The sequence below is a fragment of the Schistocerca serialis genome, chromosome 3, assembly GCF_023864345.2.
Source record: "Schistocerca serialis cubense isolate TAMUIC-IGC-003099 chromosome 3, iqSchSeri2.2, whole genome shotgun sequence".
Taxonomy (NCBI): domain Eukaryota; kingdom Metazoa; phylum Arthropoda; class Insecta; order Orthoptera; family Acrididae; genus Schistocerca; species Schistocerca serialis.
Window position 1 is genome coordinate 303,046,688 of NC_064640.1, and position 16,985 is coordinate 303,063,672.

The 16,985-nt window shown below is 43.1% G+C and overlaps 1 protein-coding gene and 1 long non-coding RNA gene across 7 annotated transcripts in view; one reads left to right on the top strand and one right to left on the bottom strand.

Annotated features, from left to right (window-relative positions):
• Positions 1-8,586, top strand: part of LOC126470097 (uncharacterized) — a 306,248-nt gene extending 297,662 nt beyond the window's left edge. Inside the window, exon 3 of the long non-coding RNA XR_007586125.1 lies at positions 8,481-8,586. This is a non-coding gene — a long non-coding RNA (uncharacterized LOC126470097). The remainder of the gene's footprint in view (positions 1-8,480) is intronic.
• Positions 1-16,985, bottom strand: part of LOC126470094 (uncharacterized) — a 1,674,514-nt gene that overhangs the window by 384,420 nt on the left and 1,273,109 nt on the right. The gene's annotated exons all lie outside the window — the stretch shown is intronic.

The window sequence follows — 16,985 nt, forward strand, 5'->3', positions numbered from 1 at the left end:
GCGGCCAGATGATTTGCACAATATGTAGAGGTCATTCCAATTCTGCCAGAGATAGACTAAGATGGGTTATTTTAATTTCACACTTTTTCTGATTTGTTTGGAGTTAACAATGTTGTTATTTGTAATGTTTCAACAAAATTTAATGTAATTCATTTGATTTCTCACTCAACCTTTCTAACAGATAATAGATACTACCACAATTATCACTAGGTGGTGTATTTTTGAGTGAATTTATGTCTCTTGCATTTAGGATTTATTTCTTCTCAACTGTTTCTGCAATTTATGGATAATCCACATTTATGTAGTCAATTTGATGCAATAATCATCAGAGTAAATCAGTTTCAAGCTACTGAACTGAATACAGCTTTCGGAATGTTTACTGGTATTAAAATACTCCTACACTTCACTATAGAACTCATCTTTATACGGCATTTCATGATAATAGCCTTTTCAAATTATAGTATTTTCTGATTTAACCACCCACATTTCTTTACATGGCCAATGGCGATACACTGTATAGTTTGATACACAGCCAATAAAGCCAGATGGCCACCAGACTGATTGTATCTTGATGTCGGCTCTGTGTTCAAATGATGTTTTCCTGTAGCAAGTGTTACATGCATCCGCAAGTAGTGAAAGTGTCACTTATCCAAGCACGTGTTTTCAGGAAGAGACAATAATTGTAAACAAAGTAGGGTGAGTGGTTTAAAGTTTTGTGTACAATTGGTCGTCACCAGCATGGGGAGATCATCACATTTGTGCAGAGTTTGTGTTGGCGTTTGTGCTTTGCTGTGAGTCAGCACATCTTTGGCATGAAGTAGCCTGTGCCAGACACTACCACCACCCCGAAATGGTGGATAGAAATGTGCTCTGCAACAGCTGTGACAGTCAGCATCAGTGACCAGTGTGAGACAGAAGGAAGAGACTTCATGCAAGGGTTGTCAGCAGGTTGTGTGACTTCTGCTGCATGATACTGCATCCTGTGATTTAGAAGGGAAAGCTGCTCAGCTTGTGCTCAGTGGTGACATTACTGATGATATACAGGGTGTTACAAAAAGGTACGGCCAAACTTTCAGGAAACATTCCTCACACACAAATAAAGAAAAGATGTTATGTGGACATGTGTTCGGAAACGCTTAATTTCCATGTTAGAGTTTATTTTAGTATGTGTGTATCATGAATGTCGCCACTGCATGCCTGTCTACAAACATATTATAAGCCTCGAAAACAAATAGGGCACTTTACTTCCTCGATTCAGCGCCAGTTGGCCCAATTGAAGGAAGGTAATGTTGACATCAGTGCTTGTGTTGACATGCGACTCATTGCTCTACAGTACTAGCATCAAGCACATCAGTACGTAGCATCAACAGGTTAGTGTTCATCATGAACGTGGTTTTGCAGTCAGTGCAATGTTTACAAATGCGGAGTTGGCAGGTGCCCATTTGATGTGTGGATTAGCACGGGGCAATAGCCGTGGTGCGGTACGTTTGTATCGAGACAGAACGAAGGTGTCCTGATAGGAAGACGTTCGAAGCAATTGATCAGCATCTTAGGGAGCACGGAACATTCCAGCCTATGACTCGCAACTGGGGAAGACCTAGAATGACGATGACACCTGCAATGGACGAGGCAATTCTTCGTGCAGTTGACGATAACCCTAATGTCAGCGTCAGAGAAGTTGCTGCTGTACAAGGTAACGTTGACCATGTCACTGTATGGAGAGTGCTACGGGAAAACCAGATGTTTCCGTACCATGTACAGCGTGTGCAGGCACTATCAGCAGCTGATTGGCCTCCACGGGTACACTTCTGCGAATGGTTCATCCAACAATGTGTCAATCCTCATTTCAGTGCAAATGTTCTCTTTATGGATGAGGCTTCATTCCAACGTGATCAAATTGTAAATTTTCACAATAAACATGTGTGGGCTGACGAGAATCCACACACAATTGTACAATCACGTCATCAACACAGATTTTCTGTGAACGTTTGGGCAGGCATTGTTGGTGATGTCTTCATTGGGCCCCATGTTCTTTCACCTATGCTCAATGGAGCCCCTTATCATGATTTCATATGGGATACTCTACCTGTGCTGCTAGAACATGTGACTTTACAAGTATGACACAACATGTGGTTCATGCACGATGGAGCTCCTGCACATTTCAGTCGAAGTGTTCATACACTTCTCAACAACGGATTTGGTGACCGATGGATTGGTAGAGGTGGACCAATTCCATGACCTCCATGCTCTCCTGACCTCAACCCTCTTGGCTTTCATTTATGGGGGCATTTGAAAGCTCTTGTCTGCTCAACCCCGGTACCAAATGTAGAGACTCTTTGTGCTCGTATTTTGGATGGCTGTGATACAATACGCCATTCTCTAGGGATGCATCAGCACATCAGGGATTCCATGCGACGGAGGGTGGATGCATGTATTCTCGCTAACGGAGGACATTTTGAACATTTCCTGTAACAAAGTGTTTGAAGTCACGCTGGTACGTTCTGTTGCTGTGTGTTTCCATTCCATGATTAGTGTGATTTGAAGAGAAGTAATAAAATGAGCTCTAACATGGAAAGTAAGCGTTTCCGGACACATGTCCACATAACATATTTTCTTTCTTTGTGTGTGAGGAATGTTTCCTGAAAGTTTGGCCGTACCTTTTTTGTAACACCCTGTATATGTGGGACTGCATGGAGGACTGAGTCTGCTCAATTGAAGGAAGCAGTCAGATACTATATGGAAATGGTACAAGTGCTCTATAGATAGACTTTACTGCAGGACAGCTTACCTTCCAATAGTTTTTTGTTTTACACAGACTAGAATCCACCTGGTGTTTACATATGGTGTATGCAGGGGTACTTGACCACTGCACTTGAATTAATGTGCGCTGTGCTATGTTGCTGGTAAGAGGGTGTTATCAGCATGATGATTGGTGTCACGCAGCTGATGTGCTCTGCACATGCAAGAACACTGTGCACTATCAGTATGCCTTGAATGGCCCTTGCACTGAGTTCATTTGACATTTCAGTTTGTGCTGCGAGTGAGACTGTGTCACTGTATGATATATGTGTGTTAGCTTAGTGTAAATCTAACATAGTGGATCTGTTGCAGGAGAATGTTAAAAGCACTGTTGTATCTAATAGGTTGTGCTACTTTAATTATAAATATTATCTGGTCTTTTAGAACAGAGTACGATTAAGATTATATGTTATTAGCTTGCCTACATGGCACCATGGCTTGGTTGGTACTCATGGTTATGATGACAGTAGTTATTAAGACTCTGGGGGATCATGTAAAGTTCTTTGAAATGGTGGCCATTTTGCTATAAGTGTATGTTAGGTGAGTGCCAACACTATAGTCTGTGGGTGTGGGCGGTAACTGATTGTATGACAAAACATTAATGTGGTTTTCTTTGCAGATGAGCATATTGTGGGCATCTGAATTGTAATTAACTTGTGTACTATCTGGTAGCAGCAGCACTGGGGCTTGAAGTATATTGTATACTGTAAATGAGTCAGCTGCTGTACTGTAAATGAGTCAGACACTGTTTGCTGGGCAGAATGCAAAACACTTTGTTTGACCAACGTGTCTTTAATGTGTTCAAATGATTAATTGTGCTTTTAAAATTTATGGCTCCAGGAATGTTAAATTAAATAGCATTTGTGAAATTTAATCTGATAGATATTTTTAAATAATAAATTGTCCAAACTGTCACTCTGCACTTGTTGTACCCAAAGCCTGCTCCACACAATCTGATGGTACAGTTCTACATCAGCTGAGGAGAGGCATGTAGACCACAGTGTTGCACCAGGTGTCTACTGACAGCTGCTTTGCCTTCCCCATCAGCTGCACCTGATGTGAGGCAAGCCACAACTGACGCATACAGTGCTGCATCTGGTGAAAGTGGATGTAAGTAAGTAAGCATCACAACTTAGCATGGAGAGGCAGTGCACTGGAACGTGTTCGATATCAGGCGGTTATGTGGAAAGGAATGGTGGGAACTGACATGGCTAATTCAAATGGCTATACTGAAGGGAAAACTACACCATTTAGAGAAGTGGTGAATATACAACAGCAGTATGAGGATATAATGCTTGTTATAGAATATGAATTTTATGGGCAAAAGAAGATACAGGTAAGTGATAGTAAATTAAAAGTAGAGTTAGAGGAGAAAATATAGCAATAGGCATCAGAGCAGACATTATTAATTGGCAGGTTGGAACAACCACAAAAATAAAATGACAATTACAGAGAAGATTTACACAAACCGATGAAAACATATGCAAGTGCAGTGATAATGGTGCCACCTAATAGAGATGCAGCCAAAACAGCCCCTGCTGCTAAAATCACAGCAACACAAACAATGCAACAAAACAAATTGTTATAAAGCCAAGAACAAATGAAGAGGCAAAGGGAGTTCAACAGAAACTAATGACCTTAATAAACACCACCAAAGAGAAAATTTGTATAAAGAAGATCAAGCAAAACCAATAACTCGCATCTGTTTGAAGGAAATAAATTCACACATGCCTATGAAACTAGACATAAATTGAAATACATGCTACCTTGTCACAGACTCACATTATATGAAAATACTCCATATTGCATGACTCTGAAGATCAGAAATAAGATAAGGTCAGTATTTGGGGAATCCATATCGGAGACCATTGGCACATACCTAAAAAACAAATGGTATTATAGTCTAGAAGAATTTCTAAATGAATAAAAAGCAAATGTTATAGTTTAGAAGAATTTATAAGTAGGAATAGGGAGTAAAGCCCGTCTCACACAGAGCAAGATTCGCTGTAAGTTTCCGAGCTGGCTCGCGCAACGGCTACCTTGCGGGCTCCGTCGTCTGCTAGCGAGCTACCTTGCTGGGAACCTTGCAAGATTTCCAGGATAGGTCCGGTGCTATTTTTCTTGTAAGGTACCCTGCGTGCCACCTGCATTGGCCAATCATGAGACGTTTCTTTATGACGTCAGTCGCGGAAAGCTTGGGCGGGAAGCCTTTGTTGATAGTCGCTTTTCTGCTGTTGTGAGGTGCGGTAGGAAGTTCATATAATTATTAAATAATGGCACCGCAGTGGTCCAAGGAAGCGATTAAAGCATTGATATGTACTTATGGGGAAGAACGATGTCCGTACATCATGAAAAGCGCAAACTACTATAATAAACACTTGCGTGCAGAAGCACTCGGAAGAGTTGCAAGTGACGTGTGTCTTCTTCGACCATATCCGTACGTATAAAATTTGCAAAGGATGTACGATCTCCTATCCTATAAAATAAAGTCATATATAACAGTCATTATCGGTATATTTATAAAATCAAACAGTAATGAAATGGTGATACTTTTCAAACAAATGTAGGTGTTATGCGAACTAACCTCAACTCTTTATGAAGCATGGAGAGCACACCTTTTCCAGCGTTTCTCCTCTTAATACAGTTTTTCGTCAATTCTTTCTTTCTTCTTCTCTCATTAGCATGCATTTCTGCGTCGTTTAGCACCAAAACAGCTAATAATGGCAGTTTGCTCTGAACATATGTACCTGAAGCAGCCATCTTCGTTTGATACAACATGCAGCCGATCACAACACAACTAGCTGCCAATCTTGCACCGTGGGAGAGCTTCAACATGGAAGATAGCCGGCTCCCTTCCCTGCAAGCCGGCGAGCATGCACGCCATCTCGCAAACTTGCGGCGAACCTTGCTCCGTGTGAGACGGGCTTAAGGATACAAGTACAAATGGTATACTTTCGAAGCCATATAGATACAAAGTATACACATTCACTGTATATTCATGTTTATATATAGAATTATAGTTTGAATGGCGGTTTGTATTCCATTCAGTACATCCATACTTCATATAGGTGTGTGAAGCCTATGGTAATGATTTGATGTGTTATGAAAAGAGTTAAAATATAATGTTGTATTTTTATTATAATAAGCAATGTATGTATACATATTTCCTGTAGTATATAAAATACTGTAACAACTTAGGTTAAAGACTGACGAGTCACCAATGTTCTCAATCGAATGTTTGTATAAAAACACGTTGTGTGACAACAAAGTATCTTATCTTATCTTAATGTAGTTAACCTGGAACTGCTACACAAAGTACCACAGGAAAGATGACAAATGACAAAAAGGTGTAAGAGACACTTAAATGTGAACTGCCTAAGAAAAAGAGACCTTAATGTTACTGTATGATATTTCAGAGGACACAGATGCAAAGACACTAAGACACAATATACATGCAGAACCTTGAGGATGGGCTGACCAAGGAAAGCTTCAAAACTGGCTTCACAGTATGATTCAGGCCAGGCACAATATTAAGAAATTAAATCATTTTATTCCACCCCCATGAGCGCACATAAAGTGCCATAACATGACATGGCATGGACTCAACTAATGTCTGAAGTAGTGCTGGAAGGAACTGACACCAAGAATCCTGCGGGATTGTCTATAAATCTGTAAGAGTATGAGGGGGTGAAGATCTCTTCTGAAAAGCACATTGAAAGGCATCCCAGATATGCTCAATAATGTTTGTGTCTCAGAAGAGTGTTCCTGGAGCCACTGTGTAGCAATTCTGGACATGTGGGGAGTTTTGTTGTTCCGCTGGAATTGCCCAAGTCCGTCAGAATGCACAATGGACATGAATGGATGCAAGTGATCAGACAGCATGCTTACGTATGTGTCACATGCCTAGTCATATTTAGATGTATCAGGGGTCCCATATCAACTCAACTGCACACACCCCACATCATTACAGAGCCTCCACTAACTTGCACAGTCCCCTGCTGACATGCAGGGTCCATGGATTCATGAGGTTGTCTTCATACCCATACATGTCCATCTGCTTAATACAATTTGAAATGAGACTCATCTGATCAGGCAACATGTTTCCAGTCATGAACAGTCCAATGTCAGTGTTGAAAGGCCCAGGTGAGGTGTAAAGCTTCATGTCGTGAAGTCATCATGGGTACACGAGTGGGCCTTCTGCTCCGAAAGCCCATGTTGATGATGTTTCACAGAATGGTTTGCACTCTGACACTTGTTAATGGACCAGCTTTGAAATCTGCAGCAATTTGTGAAAGGGTTGCACTTCTGTCACGTTGAACAATTCCCTTCAGTTGTCGTTGGTCTCGTTGTTGCAGGTTATTTTTCCGGCCACAGTGATGTCAGAGATTTGATGTTTTACTAGATTCCTGATACACCGAAGTACCAAAGAAAGTTGTATAGGCATGTGTATTCAAATACAGAGATGTGTAAACAGGCAGAATACAGTGCTGTGATCGGCAACGCCCATATAAGACAAGTGTCTGTTGCAGGTGGTAGGTCAATTACTGCTGCTACAATGACAGGTTATCAAGATTTAAGTGAATTTGAACATGGGGTTATAGTTGGCCCATGAGCAATGTGACACAGCATCTCTGAGGTAGCGATGAAGTGGAGATCTTCCTGTACGACCACTGCATGAGTGTACCATGAATACCAGGAACCCGGTGAAACATCAAATCTGTTACAATGGTCATCCACGAATACTGGTAGATATCTTGTTAATGCACTTCTTCTAATCTTTAATCATTTAATTTTATTTTAGTGTTTCTTGCTAGCTTCCCTTTCAGCAGGAGGTAAATAGTTTTGCGGGGTACTAGTGACAATCTGACACTTTGACACCATCCTTGAAGTTCATGGAGCACTGCATTAAATTTATGTAATACAATTCTTCTGTGGTCACCACTTACAATGAACAGTGTCTGCAAATTCTACCGGTCTGCTTATGTTACCACAACCATGCAACTTCTGTAGTGTGGGCTCCAGTGTTATGTCCCAAAACTCCGGACCATACACTGATCTCTGTGGACAGCCTTTTGTCATTGTCTTTGTGGTGTCACCGCCAGACACCACACTTGCTAGGTGGTAGCTTAAATCGGCCGCGGTCCATTTAGTACATGTCGGACCCACGTGTTGCCACTGTGTGATCACAGACCGAGCGCCACCACAAGGCAGGTCTCGAGATACGGACTAGCACTCGTCCCAGTTGTACGACGACATTGCTAGCGACTACACTGACGAAGCCTTCTCTCATTTGCCGAGAGACAGTTAGAATAGCCTTCATCTAAGTCCATGGCTACGACCTAGCAAGGCGCCATTAGCCTTACATAGTTTGATAGTTATCGTATGAAATGTCTCATCAAGAACGTTGTAAACCAATGAGGAATTAAAAGATAAGTATTCGAGGAGCTGCATACTTTTCTTATTAGAATTCACTACTTATCCTGTTCCAGAATTCACGCCCGTCTGCGTTAGATAGCGTGCATTTCGGCCTACTCTATCTACAAGGTGTTGGCACATTTGCCAACACATCATTGGCGACGAGACAACGGAAAGGGGCTTGTTCTTTCTAATTGCTTACATTTACTTGTGTCATGGCTTCGCCACAATCTCCAGATGTACTGTCCGAATTTTATCGCTTGCAGAATCAGCAGACGCAGGCGTTATTGGATGCCCTTGGACAGCTCATCCAGGGTCAACGTGCCATTCAAACCGATGCGGCAGCCACCGCTTCGCCACTGCCACAGCCACAACTCGCAGTTGCACCGCCTTTTAGGCACTACGATCCAGCGCAAGAGTCATGGACGGAATGGTCCCGCCAGTTTGGATTTCATCTCGCCGCCTACAGAATTCAAGGTAACGAGCGGCAGCCTCATTTATTGTCGTGTGTAGGGGTACAAACCTACCGTGTGATAGTGAAATTGTTTCCCCGACGCGACGTAGCAACTCTGTCATACGAAGAAATTTTGTCTGCTTTAGATGCCTATTTCAAAGAAAAAGTAAATGTCGTTGCAAAAAGGTATACGTTCTTTCGTACAAAACGTACGGCCGGTCAAACTATTAGGGAGTGGGTTGCAACTTTGCAAGGCCTTACTAGGGATTGTGCGTTTGAATGTGACTGTGGCCTTCCTTATTCAGATACTATGGTGCGTGATGCAATTGCACAGAACGTTTCTGATGTTCGCATATGGGAACAGATTTTGAAACTAGTTAATCCCTCCCTTCAGCAAGTGATAGACATATTGGATAGACAAGACACGCTTGACTTTGCTCAGGAATCATTTGAAACTTCACCGGCTGTGTGTCGCATTAACCGGACCGCCGGGCGCGCTGCAAGGAACTGTAAACAGCCTTTGCACACGTCTGCACAGCTGCCGCCACGCTCTAAACCAGGTGTGCCGTGCCAGCATACAAATGCAGTGAAATCATGCCCGCGGTGTTCTACTAGACATTCGCGTGCAAATTGCCCGTCATGCTAAGCTATATGCTTTTTATGTCATAAGAAAGGACATGTTCAAAGTGTTTGCCAGAAAAAGCTCAGATCAGACAATCACAATCATTCCCGGCCTTTTGCTTCGCGCCGGAATCGAACCAAGGACACTCAGGCTCGTGGACCTTCCCCCTTGGACATTCATGTAGTTAATTCCACTTCGTCCAGTGCCACTGTCTCTACCTGTGACTGTGTTCGTCCCACAAAAAGTGTGCGTCGACGTCGCCGGAAATCGCGTCAATTAGCAAGTGATGCTGTGCCTGTATCAGTTCAAATTGCACAAGACAGTCGCTCTTGTCATCGGCAGGACAATAAGCTTTTTGTAGATTTGGACTTTAATGGCAAGGTCATACCATTCCAGCTCGATACCGGAGCTGCTGTTTCATTGCTCAATCATGACACGTACAAACAACTGGGCAAACCTCCGTTGCGTGCCGCAAATGTTCAGCTCAGTACATATTCAGGACAGAAAATTCCTGTGTTAGGACAGTGCAGCCTTCTTGCAACATACAAGGGACAAACAAAACTTGTGTCATTTTACGTTCTTCGTTCTTCTACTGCAGTGAACTTGTTTGGTTTAGATTTATTTCAATTGTTTAACATGTCTATAGTAAATCAGGTCCTATCAGTGAATCAGACTGTGCCTTCAGACAATGTTTCTCGTTTGTGTGAAGAATTTGCAGACATTTTTGTACCGGGCCTGGGTTGCGCTAAAAACTATGAAGCACATTTGGACCTGAAAGTCAACGCGCAACCGAAATTTTTCCGAGCGCGCAATGTTCCTCACGCATTGCGTGTTGAGGTCGCAAGAACATTAAACGATTTAGCATCACAAGGTGTGAGTGAATGTGCGCAATGCCTCTTCTATTTCAGCTCCGCTTCATAGCTTATGCCGTAAGGGTGTTCCGTTCGTCTGGACGACGGAATGCGAACGCGCCTTTCGCCAGTTGAAATCGGCGTTGCTTTCTAATACTTGCCTTACGCCATTCGATCCCCAGAAACCCCTTTTGTTGATGGTAGATGCATCGGATTTTGGGATCGGTGCTGTGCTTGCGCACAAAGTTGGCTCGCATGATCGCCCTATTGCCTTTGAGTCAAAATTGCTCTCGTCTGCGCAAAGAAGCTTTAGCTCTCGTGTTTGGTGTTACTAAGTTCCATGATTTCTTGTATGGTCGTCACTTTACCATCATCACAGACCACAAACCTTTGACATCGCTTTTTCATCCGAACTAGCCAGTACCTCCGCGTACAGCGCAGAAATTCATTCGCTGGACTATTTTCCTCTCGCAGTACCGCTACGATATCTTGTATCGGTCCACTGCTAAGCACGGAAACGCCGATGCGTTGTCCCGTTTGCCTGTTGCTGAGGATAGAGCATTCGATTCTTCCGAACTTGCTTGCATGTTCATTGATGCGGAAACCGATGAAGTGGTCGAATCGTTTCCGATTGATTTTCGTCGTGTAGCTACAGCCACGGCTGCTGACCCTGTCCTTGCTACCGTTTTGCGTTTTGTTGCTACGCAATGGCCTTTGTCAAAGTCTCGGATCGAGGATCCATTGGTTCGCCGATTCTTTGCTCACAAGGAGAGACTTTTTGTTTGACGTGGTGTTTTGTTGTTGCATTCTGATAATGATCAGTCCAGAGTTGTGGTCCCACGTTCGTTACAGTCCTCTGTTTTACGGCTTCTTCACCAAGGACATTGGGGTATAGTGCGAACGAAACAACTTGCTCGTCAGCACTGTACTTGGTTCGGAATCGATGCTGCGATTACGAATATGTGTTCTTCTTGCATGGCGAGTGCCGAACAACAATCCGCACCACCGCGGAAAGTCTTTGCATGGCCAAAGGCCACTTCCCCTTGGCAACGCTTGCACATAGATTTTGCTGGTCCATTCTGGAATGCTCGATGGTTGGTTCTAGTAGATGCCTTCAGTAATTTTCCTTTTGTTGTCCGGATGTCTTCCACGACGTCAACTGCCACCATCCAAGCGTTGTCTGCTATCTTTTGCATGGAAGGTCTTCCGCAGACTATTGTTTCCGACAATGGCCCACAATTCATGTCCGCAGAATTTCAGTCATTCTGCCAGGCCAATGGTATTCAACATCTGACTTCCGCGCCGTTTTCGCCTCAGTCAAACGGTGCCGCTGAACGATTGGTCCGGACTTTCAAGTCACAGATGTTGAAGTTGAAAGAATCGCATTCTCGGGAGGATGCATTGTTGCTCTTTTTGTCTTCGTATCGCTCTCAGCCCCGAGATGGTCGCTCGCCGGCCGAGTTGCTCCATGGTTGTCCTCATCGAACCTTGATGTCTTTGCTGCATCCGCCGCATCAGGTTCCTGTACAGCGGCAGACTCCTGCTTTTGTTCCAGGCGACGTTGTATTCTATCGCAACTATCGAGGTTCACGGCGTTGGCTCGCAGGGCGCATTCTTCGCTGCCTCGGCCGCGCGATGTATTTGGTTTTGGGGGCCTCTGGTGAGGTGCGTCGGCATCTCAATCAGCTGCGCCTCTGTCGTCGCACAGGTTCTGCCGCTCCCCGTCTGCTTTCAGCGACGGTGCCGTCCGGTCAGCGCCCTGGGGACCCATCTACTGGCTCGCCTCATCCCCAGGTGTTACCGACGATGCCTTCCATTTTGCCCCATGGTGACGCGCCACCGCAGCCGCCGCCGCCTGTTCTCCCGCCGGCGCCGCCCGCATTCGATGCTTCGCTGCAGCTGCCAAGCGCCTCCCTGGGTCACGCGCTGCCGATCGCTTCCCAGGACCAGCTGTTCTCCGCCATGGACCTCTTGCCCGCTTCGGACCACATGACGTCATCGCACGTCGGATACCCCGACGCAATGGAGGTCGACCCTTCGGCCCCTCCTGACTCTTTACGGGCGCATACACCTCATGTTGGCGTGCACCCTGGACTAGGTTTTCAGGCATTTCCTAGCTCCCCTCGGACCGAATGGCCGGGTGCGGGTGGCACAGCCTCGCCTGTTGTTAGGCTCCCCACCTCATCGCATACGTCAACATGGGGTCCTCCCCACGGCGGGCGGAAGCCTTATAATACGACCGTTCGCTGATTTGCGGGGGAGGAATGTGGTGTCACCGCCAGACACCACACTTGCTAGGTGGTAGCTTAAATCGGCCGCGGTCCATTTAGTACATGTCGGACCCACGTGTCACCACTGTGTGATCACAGACCAAGTGCCACCACAAGGCAGGTCTCGAGATACGGACTAGCACTCGCCCCAGTTGTACGACGACATTGCTAGCGACTACACTGACGAAGCCTTCTCTCATTTGCCGAGAGACAGTTATAATAGCCTTCAGCTAAGTCCATGGCTACGACCTAGCAAGGTGCCATTAGCCTTACATAGTTTGATAGTTATCATATGAAATGTCTCATCAAGAACTTTGTAAACCAATGAGGAATTAAAAGATAAGTATTCAAGGAGCTGCATACTTTTCTTATTAGAATTCACTACTTATCCTGTTCCAGAATTCACGCCCGTCTGCGTTAGATAGCGTGCATTTCAGCCTACTCTATCTACAAGGTGTTGGCACATTTGCCAACACATCAGTCTTCATTATTTCTTCTCATGGGAATATTAGAGAAGCATGTCCCTCATGGCAATAGTCTATCAGGTAGTTGGACAATGCCTCTGAACACTCCAAGTCTCTAAGATGACCAAAGAAAGATGAAGACCATAGGTCATTGAAAGCACCAGCAATATTGATCATCATTGCTAGAGCATATGTAGAATGTATATCTGTTGCCAGTGAGATCGTCTTATTAATTGTGTCTTCAGTTGACTTGACTCTTCTAAAACCATACTTGTGAGGGATCATCCAGCATAGCAGTCTATGACCTTGTAATCTCTTGCATAATAGTTTTTCAAGTATCTTGCCAAGAACATTCAAAAGACAAATTGGCCTATAGTATTTGGCTATCTTGCCCTTTATTAATTATCACCACTTCAGTATTCTTCCACAGTTCAGGGACCCTTCCTTGGAATAGGCACTTGTTATATAGTTCACACAAATAACTATCTAATTGGTCACCCAAGGCTTGTATTCCTTCGGTCAGGATCCCATCTGGTCCTGGAGATTTCTTCTTTTTCAATCTTAAAATTACTTGCCTAATTCCTTCTTGTGTGAAGGGGTAATACACAAGCTTGTTGTTTCTATAGTCTTCCCATAACACTTTTCATGACCCACACTGATCTTCTGTCTTATCTTCTCCTCTGTCATCAGGAAGCAGTGTTTCCATTAGTGGGGCATGGACTGTTACCAACTTTCTGTTACCATCCAATCATTCTGTTTGAGCATGGATAATACTGTTGGTGATCATATTTTCTCACAGACTATGTTGTATGATATACTCCTGGGTTTGGTTTCTAAGTTTGTCTGTGCAGATTTCTTCCATCATTCCATTTTTATTTTCCATAACTCCTCCTTAAACATTGTTTAACAGTCCTGTATCTCTGCAGCCTTCAGATTCTTTCTTCTTGCATCTTGCTGCTCTGGTACAACTTCTTATTGTTTCAATCTTAATTTCTGCAGCACCTAGGTCCAGATTCCTCCTAACAGGAGGACCTCTCCTGTTAGGTATTGATGCCTCAATTGCTCTGTGTATGGCCAGTGTAAGTCCTTGCACTTTAACATATACAACATAACCCAGCAATGAATTTCCTGGACATTCTCAGTTCTTGATGCTGAATTGTGGCTTATGCGAACATTTTCTATGATGTCTTGGATTTCCCTTCCAGTGGTGGTATAGTGTACGAAATTACAATCACTCAATTTCATTCCACTCTCAACCTTCCAGCCTTTCACATGGCACACCACTGCTGTATTTGCATGAGTGACATCTATATCTGACGTTCCTCCAACCCTTCCCTTGTAAGCTGATGGATTGCAAATTGTAGGCAATACCTGTAGGTTGAGTTCTACAATCCCTTCTTCTAGTTGCCTTCCATGGTCATCAGTCAGGTAGCTCTACCACAGTACTGATTTCACACTTGCATCAGTGTAGTACACAAGAGGCTTAATTCATCCTAGGTGACTAATCAGATACTCATTGATCTCATCACTAAAGTGAAAACGCATGGAAACCAGGAAGCAACTCTCCTTTCTGGTTAAAATTTCCGTGCATATTACATGCTCTGAACAATATTGTGATACTTTTGTCACTGTGTGATACTTTTGTCACTGCTATACCTTTGTTAAATACTATTATTGATGTCACAGGACGTTGCCCTTGGGTGAATATCTGGGCAGTTATTGGCATACTGGGAACCTTTCCTGCCTTAGTGTACGATTATTGGAGACACAATACACTGCCACTCTTCTAGTCTCATGCAATATGCTGGCACATCTCATGGCATTAAATTGTCCAATTTTTATTTCCATTAGAGATGGTGGGTATATATTAGACACACTTGCCACTCTCATCTGTAATCCCATGCTGTAAGACCATGCATCATCACAAAGTGCTCAAATAATGTATCTGAGGAAAATAATTCCTTTCTTGTGGCAGAAATTTGTTTTAATAGCTTCTACAGTTCTCCCACTTCTACTGATAGATTGTTCACTTTGAGATGGATTCTGTCTATAAGATCAGGTACAGAAAAAGTAATATTCTCTCCTTTTGGGTACATATCAGGCAACAGCCTTGCCACAGTGGATACACCAGTTCCCGTCAGATCACCCAAGTTAAGTACTGTTGGGTGTGGCTGGCACTTGGATGGGTGAGCATCTGGGCCGCCATGCACTGTTGCCATTTTTTGGGGTGCACTCAGCCTCGTGATGCCAATTGAGGAGCTACTCGACTGAATAGTAGTGGCTCCAGTCAAAAAAACATCATAATGACCAGGAGAGTGGTGTGCTGACCACACGCCCCTCCTATCCGCATTCTCAGCTGAGGATGACATAGAGGTCAGTTGGTGCCGGTGGGCCTGATGACGGAGTGCTTGGGTACATATTCCTTAGCATATGTCTTAATGCTGTGTAAGCATCATCCAATCTTCCAGCCAAATGGACTGCATCACGTTCTCTATGCTTTCATAAATTTGTTGTAGTTCTGTTCTGTCTGTGTTCTCTCGCCCACCTCTTTGTAGTATGTGTTTGCTTCCTGTATGAATTGGCTCCGAGTCTTGTAATGTTTTTGTTGCAGAGTCATATTCTGCATTGGCAAATCTTCTTTTACTTCTGTAGGCTGCACAGTATTTTCCTCAGGATGTGTGCTGTCATATTCTAAATACAGCTGTGCAGTTTGTGTCAAAAAATCCTCCTCACTTACATCATATGTCACTCCTACATCTGCCTGTGATTGTGCTTCTCTCTTATACCGCATAGTTATGAATTTTCACCACAACCTTCTCTCCTGCTTTTCCATTGGAACATGAAGTTCTGCTTCAGTCTGTCATATGCTTTTTCTATGGTACTTATTTCTCACATTTCACAAGAAGTTCCTCACTCTTTCAGTGTCCCCCCTCCTCCACACCACTTGTTTGACTTTACTGCTGTATTGTCTGATACGGCGTTCTTCCTCAGGGTGTCCACAAATTACTACCTGTTTTTCACAATGTTTTGCCAGATGACCAAGGTCTTGGCATTGAACACACTGCCTCACTATTAGATAGTATTTTACTGAAAAAAAATAACACCCAAGATATACTTTTTGTTGCTACATGAGAGTAGTTCTAACCTCAGAGCCCACTTCGGTAACTTGATGGACCACTTTTTGAAGCTGCTGCTACAATACTGCCCTGCCTAAAACTTATTATTGTATCATTGTATTTTATCCCAGATAGTAGCACTGAATTACTCATCGAGACACTAGAAAAACTGATCATAATGTTAGAAAAATAGACTAAGCATAACATTTTTTTTTTTATCTTGGAGGATGTCAACATTGATACTAGAACCAGGACTTCAAAACATCTCAATTTTCTTAATATGTTAAGTTCACATGACATGTTCTGTGCTACTGATAACCCAACAAGACAGTACTCGTGTTTCAATGATGTCATAACTAAATGCAGTTTTGAGGTAAAATTGTTTGATACCCACTTCTTATCTGATCATAAAGGCATCTTACTAAAACATATGGTTAATAATACTCAAACTGTTTGTAGGTAGACTGAACAAATCAGGATAATTAATTACACAAATGTGACTACAGGACCAAGCAACAAATGATGAAATAGCAAGCAATAATCTCTGACTGTGTCAATATTGATGATGTCTTTAACCAATTTATTACTGCACTTTCTGATACACTTAAACAATGTTCTTCCAGAATAGCTAAAAGATGCAGATCTTCAGCAATAAAGCATTTACAGACATCTGTACATAAATGCTTCACACCTAAATTACAAAAACTTAGATCTTTAATCATAATTTACTATGATAAATCAAAGAACTGTTATAAAGCGAAGAACATAAAAATAAAAACTAAATACAGGGCTGAGATTAAATGGGCCAAATGCCAAGTAAATGATGAATATTTTAGTAATGCCCATAATAAGAGCAAAGCTGCCTGGAAGGTTGTGAAGGCTGAAATAGGTAAAAGCAAGAACCATAAAAATCTTTCAAGTGATGTCAGTATTACACCTGATGAATTTATGACTTTTTTGTCAATGCCTCAAATGTACCTAGCTCAAGCTTAGG